Here is a 9,740-nt window from a genome sequence, read left to right as displayed (position 1 = left end):
TAAATGTAATTTTCCCATTACACAGGAGGAACTCTGTTACTTTTGCGGCAGTGGAATCATTTGTTTAAATCTCCGGTCTGTTTGTTGACAGCTCTCAGATGGACGTTTTTATCTTTTGCTTGTTTAGCATTTGGGCTAAAACTACACATGTGCATTAGACAAACGTCCAAAAATGCAAATGTAACCTCAGCGCATGTGATGGTCGCAAGGTCTGAACCGGAGCAGAGCGGCAGATGGTTTAAAAAGAGCTGCTGGTATCTGAAGAATGTGAGGAGCGCTTGATTTAACATGTAGAGAGTTGAGATGACAGCTAAGGTGAGCGTGATCAAACACACCTAAAACCTGAATGAGGAATTCCATAGCCCAGCTGTGTGGCAGAGGGTTTCAGAGAGATACTGACCTGAAAACCTGAAATCTATCTAACCTGTCAGGAGATTAAAGACGGTAAGTACACCCTTGCAGTCTCATATGAAAGAGTATTACATTACTTAAATGAATACGCGCAAATATTTTTTTCTTCCAAATGAGACTTTATCCCTCCAGTAACTCAGATGTCGAACAACTCAAGTGTGCTCAACTCTGAATAAGGGCCCGGAAGACATGAATGTCTCTCTCACGCACACGCACACACACACACACACACATACACACACACACACACACACACACACACACACACACACACACACACACACGTATGCAGGGACTGCTCGGCTCGGAATATGCTAGGAATATGTGTGTGCACACACGCACACACACACGCACAAGCACACAGGGTATCATGACTCTGTCAGCGGTGGGTTGAGGGAGCAGAGGAGCTCATTTTTCTCTGGATTCTCTGTGAGGTCGAGTTTCGAATCACTGAGCAGAGCTAACATTTGTTTCATTGATGAGTTCTGTGACTTTATAGATCACCCTTAGATTTTTATAAACACACGTAAAAAGTTCACCCAACAAAACAATATAAGCATTATCATAGTTCTCAACTCCTCATGTTCTCAATGAGCCCGTGAAAAGTTTTCTATTAAATGACTTCATGGACAAAGTGCAAACAGACTTTGACAGGGGCCGAACGAAAGAAGAAAAAAAAAAAGTTGTGAGAATTCCTGTGCAGCATTTTTTAAAGTGTCTTCTATCCAATTGTGGGCTCATGGAAATGCAAGCACAACTATTTTCGCTGAACTATTGCGTTCGAACGCCCTTAACGTCTGTATGTATCAAATATGACTCAATATGACTAACCCTAACCCTAATGAATGTTTTTTCTCAACCCAAAAATATACTATATACGATACTGCCTAAAACGCAGGTATCGGGATTGGGAAGTACTGAAGTTTAGGCACCATGTAATAAAGCCCTAAAGAAAATCAATGTTAAAGTAGTTTATTTATGTTCTTTTTTTAGTTCTAACTCACTGTCAAACTGGATAATAAAAGAAAGTTCTGTGGCCTTTATTGTCTGACAGTTTAACCTGAGCCAGGCCGACAACAAAATAGAAATCATATCACGTCCATACAGTACACAGCTGTTACAATATAATAAAAATATATGACTTTTAGTAGTTCTTCGTTCAATTTCCTTCTTCCCTGTGAGGGTCCTGCCCCAGTATCAGCCATAACTACGACAGATAACTTCTAAAATAACATTATGATACAATCAGGCCCATATAAAGAAATCTCCTGCTACCTTTTACCTGGCTCCGCTGGCAAACTGTACGTTAACACGGGTGTGGCAAACAAATCTGTGACCCATCAGAATGTGGACTCTGTAGCGCCGTCTACCTGCTGCAAATCAATATGTGACTTTGCGGATTTATTTTTATTTTATTTATTTATTTATTTACTTTTAAATCGGACCTTGGCAGAGGCCGTACTAAAAACTATATGAAAATAGCGTTCTTTTCACTGTTAGTCTCGTTTGCTGTTACAGGTCAAGACCATTGAATATAAAAATGGCATAGCTTTAGAAACATTAAAAAGTAACATATAGTCACTTTAAGTAAAAGTATGCAAGTATCATCAGGAAAATGTACTTAAAAGTAAAAGTACTCAATGCAGAAAAATCCTCACATTTTAGAAACTGGGAACAACTAAATTATATGTGTCAATCAACTAAGTATTTAGTTGGCTGATCATTTTAGCTGTACTTGTAGGCTTATACTGTATATTGTTGGGTAGAGTAATTTATAGTAAAACATTGTATGTGTCTTTGCAATGATCCTAATTTGTAAAGTAACTAGTAACTTAAAAGTAAGATATTTCTCTGTGTAATGTAGCGAAGTAGAAAGTGGAAAGGAAAGGTAAAGTACTCAAGTACAAGTAACTCAAATTTGTACTTAAGACCAGTACTTGAGTAAATGTACTCAGTTACATTCCACCACTGGAAGAAATGCCCTTCATCTTATCGTCGCTGCAGTGAATCTACCCCGGAAAATCTGCTGGTTTGCTGTTAGATTTAACTTCTCACTACATCTGATTTTAATAAAGTTCCACCTGATAAAAAGCAGAGGATTTCTGCGTCTATCTCCTCCAGCTTTCATGTTCAGGGCTCCTCATCTGAGCCTCACATACCTCTAACCGATCCTCCGTGTGGTGTCTCGATGGTTTAATGAGCCGCTGGCTGCCGCTCCGCAGATGGAAACTCATTCACACTCATCTGTAATCTGCTGCTTCCACTCTAACCACAGCGACTATCTACACACACACACACACACACACACACACACACACACACACACACACACACACGCTTCTCCAGAACTGTTTTGTGTAAGCGTTTTGGAGTTTACCAGTGTGACTCAAGTGGGGTTTATATAAAAGGCATCATGAGAGCATCATTAGTCAGATTATAGCCTGATACGACTTTATATAGCAACTTAAGGACCTGAGGTTAAATGTCTTTGGAAGTATTTATCTAAACGTCTGAAGGACTTCACTGGAAAGGAGGTTGGGGTTTCACCTTTTCCTGCTGCTAACATGCAAAAAACGATCTGTTAAACAGTTCCATCATTGGCAGAAATCTCCCAGAAACATCACTTTATTGGCTCCAGGTTGAGCTGGAGAGATTTTAGAGGAGATCTGGATCTAATGCAGTATAGATATCGGGATGGGACCAATTATCTTTTATTGGAAAGCAAAAGTCCTCACTTGCGTTGAGATCCAGTTTGACGTCATCTTGTTAACTTTCAGTCTCCAGAGTGCACTGAGGGCACAGCAGCGGCTTGTCAACACCTTTTTAGACTGCGCTGGCCCACATGGGGCAATGACTTACTGGATGCAAGGGGGGGTATAAAGTGTGTACAGTATATTCAGACTGTTCTCATGAAATGGCGTATGTATGACACGCCAATTCATATACCATTATTGGCGTGTTATGAAGATGCCTACTTGCGTTTCAGCGTGTGTATCAACGCCGTTTGGCCCCTATTGACTTACATTACCTTTGGATTGCGTGTGAATTTATGCCGTAGCGAGTGGTGTAAAAGGGACGTAGGGAGGTTGATTGGGGTGGTAGATGGGTAAAACACAGGACTTTCACCCAGAAGACAGGGGATCATGTCCCGCGTGTCACGTTTCCTAAACTCAACCGTTGCTTTCTTCTGTTACTAAAGCCAACTTCGTTCTTCTGTTCCTAAACTTAACCGTAGTTTTCTTCTCACGTTCTTCTCGCGATAACACAACAAGTGCCGACAACACGCCAAGTGGTGTGTATGTGTACGCCCGCTGTTTACAGCGTCAACATACACGCGGATAGGTCAAAATGCATACAGACAACACACCACTTGGCTTAAGAAAGGTGTATATTTACGCAAAGTCATGATACCACGTTGGTGTGGTCCAGCCTTGTACTACCAATACGGCATATGAATACTACGCCAATTTCTTAAGTCATTTTGTGTGTTACTACTACTCATTTTTAACTTTTTGCATGTCATTTCATGCCGTCTAGTCTCTACTAAATATTTTATGATGTAGTATAAAGAGAGACAAAGTCTGCATAGGGAGGAGGAGCAGCAGTAGAGTGCTGGACCTGGATACATGCTGGTTGTTGTTACAGGACAAATACACTCCCACACTTCTACAGACAACACACGGCACTACTCATAAAACTGTTGATACACCCTGAAACCTATATGACTTGCGGACAGAGTGATAAAGAGGAGAATAGCTGCAGAATAGCCCTGTCTTTCAGCAGTAAGAAACAATTTGTCTGTCTCCCATAGTTTTTGTTTTTGGCTTTGTTTGGTGAGTGAACAGAGCTGTCAGCTCTCACAGCCTGAGCCAAACACTGAGCGGCGGCTGCTGTTGTGAAATCACTCTGAGACTCTCTGTAGCTGCAGGCTGCTCTCAGTTTGTTCAAGAGACAATAAATCAGCGTTTAACTGCTTCAGAACACAAATGTGAAGCTGTGAAAGACACCTGCAGGGGGCTGATACGGTCAGTCATCAGCAACTTTGATTTTTTGGCTTTCAGAACTCACATTTGATTGGATTAGGAACTAAAACGTCCCATTAATTGTCTTTTATAGCTTGATTATATAAGAGGAATTTCTGTATTTTCCAAAGTGGAACCTATTCTCCAATATCCTTTTTTTATCCAATGTGAGCAAATACCTCTGAAATGAGTCCAGCTAAGCTGTAGCACGCAGCCACGAACCGGACTGCGATGTAACCCTATGGGGCAAATGTGCACCATACAATATTTTGTTCATTACAAGTACTATAAGTGCTGTTTTTGCCAATCAGTAAAAGTGTGGTAACTGAGGGAATTATATTCACTGAAATCAGTTCAACAGGTTAACGTGTTCTCAACTGGTTCGTATGAGATTTTACAAAAATGTATGCATCATTCATATGATATCCTACAAAAGTACAGAGACAGCCGGCTGTTCACATGACAGTTAAGTTTAGCTGCCTTTACAGTTAAATTTAGCCAACAAAAGGGTGACTGTGAGCCGGGTACCTGTGACTGTGAGATGCCGGTCCTTTAAGTGGCCATCATAGTCAAATTTAGCCAAGAAAAAGTAGTGTCCTGTGGTGTTAGGACAGTTAGGTTTAGGCACCAAAACAACACAAACACCCGTTTCCTGGTTGAAAGTCTTGTGTTGCATACAGCAATAAATACGTGGAATACATTCAAATTACAGTGCATTATACTTTTCGGAGCAATACGTACAAATGGTTCATGAGAACAGCTTGAACAGGTTGATCCACAGAGTTTTACAGCAGGTTTTAAAAATGAGTCTGTTCACTGCCAATCGTTCAACACTGTCCACAAAACACACCATGTTGCTGCTCAGCACAAAGTTATATCTCATAGACAACAAGTACAAGACTTTATATTAACTTTTATAACTTCATGAATGAAAATGAAAAGTTTGAGATAGGGCTGGGCGATATGGACAAAATCAAATATCACAATATTTTTGACCAAATACCTTGATATCAATACCGCAACGATATTGTGGTGTTGACACTTTACACAGTGAGATTTTGAATAAATAATCATCAGTACTGTGGATATAATGACTAAGTGGGTAAAGGCAAATAATAGAACAGTTACAGCCTGGTAAGTTCAGAAAATGACATCACTTTACTGTAATGCAACCTTTAAAACCAGGGTAAGACAACACTTATGCCATATTACGATATCCAAAACCTAAAATATATTGCCCAGCTAGACAAGATTGAGAAAGAAGGATTTACTCAAGAGAGGTTTGGAACTGTTAGCCCTCAGTTCATGCTGAGTGCCGAGCAGGAAAATAACCCAAACATGATTCCTAAGACACCTCAGAGGAGGTGGAGAGGTCAGCAACACACACACACGCACACACACGCTGAAAGTGTAAACTAGAGCTGCAAAGATGAATCAATGAATCGATTAGTCAACTATTGATTTAGTCGCCAACTATTATCGATTAATCGATTTGAGTCATTTTTTATAACAACATTTAAAAAAAAAAAAAGGGAAACGCTCTCTGATTCCAGCTTCTTAAATGTGATTTTTTTTTTTCTAGGTTCTTCTCTACTGATCCACATTTTTCACCATTTACTGACATTTTATAGACCAAACAACTAATTGATTAATCAGAACAATATTCGGTAGTTGCAGCCCTTCAGTAAACAGTATCCTTGTTGGGAATTCAGTGACTTTAAAGCAACTAATCTGCAACATTTTTTATCATTATCAGCTCTATAAGTAGTGCATATTGTCATCATTCATTTTCATTAATTTAATCTTTCTGTGGCAATTCCAGAGTTTACAGTGATTCTGTTACATCTCTTACAGTACGCCTATAATCCTCCTACAGTGATATTCCCATAATACTCTTATAATAATATTTATAGTAACTCACAGTGCATCTGTGGATCTCTATAGAAAAATGATGACAGACGAATTGTGTTTTATGGTATTCTCATGACAATACATTTTATAATCTGTCTTTTTAAAGTGTCCTATATTGAGTTTATCTCAAAATGTCCCCTATGGTATCTCTATTATTTTCCTACAGTTTTTTTAATCTCCTAAACTTTCCACATGAACGCGGTCATTGTCCTGTAATACAAAATATTCTTACAGTGGTTTTAGGGCTGCAACTTACCGTTATTTTATTGATTAATCGATTAATCCTAGTGAAATGGCCACCCTAGTTTCTCAAAATCCAAGTCTTGTTTTATCACTCCAAAACTAAAGGATATTCAATTTAAAATAACATTAAACATTAAAGCAGGAAAACAACATATATAAGGAGGCTGAAAACAGCATTTCCTGCAATGTATGTATGGAAAACCTACTTTGAACAGTTAATTGATTTGTAAAATAGTTGCAGATTAGTTTACTATCGGCTTAGTCGACTAATCGTTGCAGCCTGAAGTGGTTTACAATGTATCTCCTGTTATATTTCTCGAAATAGGATGTTGCTCTTTGAGTTTTTCTGCTTTTTACCTTTATGGTTTTAAACTAGCTGTTAGAGGTGGCAGTATATCTGTTGCCTGTGTACTAGTGTTGCATAATTTCTTCAAAGATCTCAGATGTCAAATTTAGGCCTCAGCAGCAGCAGAACTGATCTCAGCTCTGTTGTCATACAGTCAAAGTTTCCAGCAGCTTGGACTCTCTTTACTTTCCTGTTTTCAGTCAGGTACAACACAGATTTATAAGCTGTCAGCAGGGTATTACCTGTCCGCGGTTTCCCTCCGGATCCACAACAGCAGCGAGCTGCTCTCCGGTTTGATCCGTTTTTTCTCGGGTCCAGTCCGGCGGCTCGGTGGCTTCAGTTACCGCGGAGACACGGAGGAGCCCACAGGACCATGGTGGAGGAAAGTAACGGCGACTCGGAATCTCTCTGACGGGTCACTGTCCGACTTTTCCCTTTTCTCTTGTATCTCTTCTTCTTCTTGTTTTGCTTCAACAAAGTGTTGGAAGGAGAAGTAAAAAAAGAGCTGCACACTCCAAAGAGACGGGAACAAAAAAAAAGAAAAAGTTGCTGTGTATTTACATCACATCCCGTTTCCGAGGAAGAGGGGGAGGAGGAAGGCAACATGAGCCCCCTGAGTGTCTGACATCTGAGAACTTGGAGGAAATCCGCAGTAGGGCCCTTCTAAGGGAACTACGGAGGGCATGGCCTACATGGACCCTTACCTCTGTCACTTTCCACCTATTCTTCCTTTCCACCAGTTTACATTACAGTGCATTACATGTTATTCACCTGAGACTTACGAGTGTTATTATGTCAGAGGCCGCACGCCTCTGGAGCCATGAGTTTACTCTCATGTTCTATATCTTTAATCAGAATCAGAAAAACTTTATTCAGTTGCACAAATATATCAAGTAGAAAATATAAATAAAGCAGTAAAAGAGCTGTGGAGATGTATGGTATTTACATAATTAAGGAGTTGTAATGGTGAACAGTATAATAATAATAACAATAATAATAATAATAATAATAATAATAATAATAATAATGGTAGCAGCAGAGTATTGCACACATTTCAAGCCAGTGTTATTGCACAAAACAGATAATATTGTCCAGTTTCACTAAGTGTCTGTGTGTCAGACCCTTAGAGGGGGAAGTTATAAAGTTTGATGGCCACAGGCAGAATTACTTTTTGTGGCGCTCGGTGGTGTATCATGGGAGAATGAGTCTTTCACTGAAAGTGCTCCTGGGTTTCAGCAGCAAGTCATGGAGTGGGTGGGAGACATTGTCCAAGATGAGATATAGTTTGGACAGCGTCCTCCTCTCTGACACCACCGACAGAGAGTCCAGCTCCACCCCCACAACGTCACTGGCCTTGCGGATCAGTTTGTTGAGTCTGTTGGCGTCCGCTACCCTCAGCCTGCTGCCCCAGCATGCAACTGGCCACCACAGGCTCCTAAAACATCCTCAGCATTGTCCTGCAGATGTTGAAGGACCTCAGCCTCCTCAGAAAATAGAGACGGCGTTGGCCCTTCCTGTAGAGGGTTTGAGTGTTCTTGGCTCAGTCCAGTTTATTGTCCAAGTGCACCCCCAGGTATTTGTAGTTCTCCGCAATGTCCACACTGACCCCTTGAATGCCAAAGAATTTGAACATCGACAACTTCTCAGTCCCCCTTGTTTCTGCTAAAGCCCAAACGGTCTCCTAAGCCCCTCCCCCCATGAGGGAGAGTGAATGTGTGTGCCTGAGCAGTGCTTGACACGCAGTTAGGCTGAATCCCATTTCTCCATCTTACCCCTAACCCTTACCCCTTACCCCTACCTCTTGGCCCTTGAAACCAAGGGGTACGGGGTAAGGGTGAAAACATACCCCTATGAAATGGGACATCACTTGGTTACATCACCATACAGACCCCCCTCCGGCCCTGATTGGAGGATCTGAACATTGGTGGATGTTTACAAATCACACTACAAGCTGTAGGTGGAGCCAGAGAAGACAGATTTTATTTTTTTAGTACTACTCAAACACAGGGTCAGTTTCAGCAAGTATGACAGAAAGTTAGTTTTATAAGTCTGATCTACTGCATCTTTAAGTGTCTTGCTCAGGGACACATTGGTGGATGTATCGCAGTGGGAATTAAACCCAGATCTCCCACAAAGGCATGTGTCATGTCAACTGCACCATGGAGCCAGGATCTACAAAGCCATCTTTAAATTTCACTTTAAGGAAGAAAAAAAAGGACACCTTTCATGATACACAACCATGACACATACGCTGTCAGCTGATTACCTGTCCTCGGTTTTCCCTTATAAAATAGCCTATACCTTAATTTACTATATTCTCTAATAATTGAAATCCCATTCAGATACCCTAATTGCGTCTGTTAATAGTATTTTTAGAGAAAAAGACAAGAGACTCAGTTTAATCTTGTGTCGGGGCTCATTACATTAGATAAGATATGAAATATAAGGCTCAGCGAGTCAGTGAGATATGAAGAGATACAAATGAAGGTCGGCCTACAAATGAATCAAAGTTAGACTGTATTGTCTACGGTAGTCTAAATGATCACAGAAAAGTTTACATAAATGTAATATTTGTAAAAAAAAAAGGTGTTTACCAATATTTGTATAGATGGCCAACAAAGTGACATATTTAATCGACATGCCTATTAAAAAAATAATACAAACTTAAAATTTACTATCCTGTGGGTAGACTGTATCTTAAATATAGTTATATATAAATAAATATGCAAGGTACATTAAGTTACAATAATGATCTGTGTGTGTGTGTGTGTGTGTGTGTGTGTGTGTGTGTGTGTGTGTGTGTGTGT

General features: G+C 40.2%; 1 protein-coding gene across 4 annotated transcripts in view; it reads right to left on the bottom strand.

Annotated features, from left to right (window-relative positions):
• Positions 1 to 7,533, bottom strand: part of ddr2l (discoidin domain receptor family, member 2, like) — a 29,324-nt gene extending 21,791 nt beyond the window's left edge. For 3 of the 4 annotated variants that reach the window (XM_032516928.1, XM_032516929.1, XM_032516927.1), the window contains exon 1: positions 7,176 to 7,533. The gene's annotated coding sequence lies outside the window, so the exon portion shown is untranslated. The remainder of the gene's footprint in view (positions 1 to 7,175) is intronic. The other variant, XM_032516930.1, reaches the window with a different exon arrangement.
• Positions 7,534 to 9,740: the final 2,207 nt, after the last annotated feature.

The sequence above is a fragment of the Etheostoma spectabile genome, chromosome 5, assembly GCF_008692095.1.
Source record: "Etheostoma spectabile isolate EspeVRDwgs_2016 chromosome 5, UIUC_Espe_1.0, whole genome shotgun sequence".
Classification (NCBI taxonomy): Eukaryota; Metazoa; Chordata; class Actinopteri; order Perciformes; family Percidae; genus Etheostoma; species Etheostoma spectabile.
Note: the sequence above shows the minus strand (reverse complement) of the source record. Positions and strands in the feature narration are given on the sequence as shown.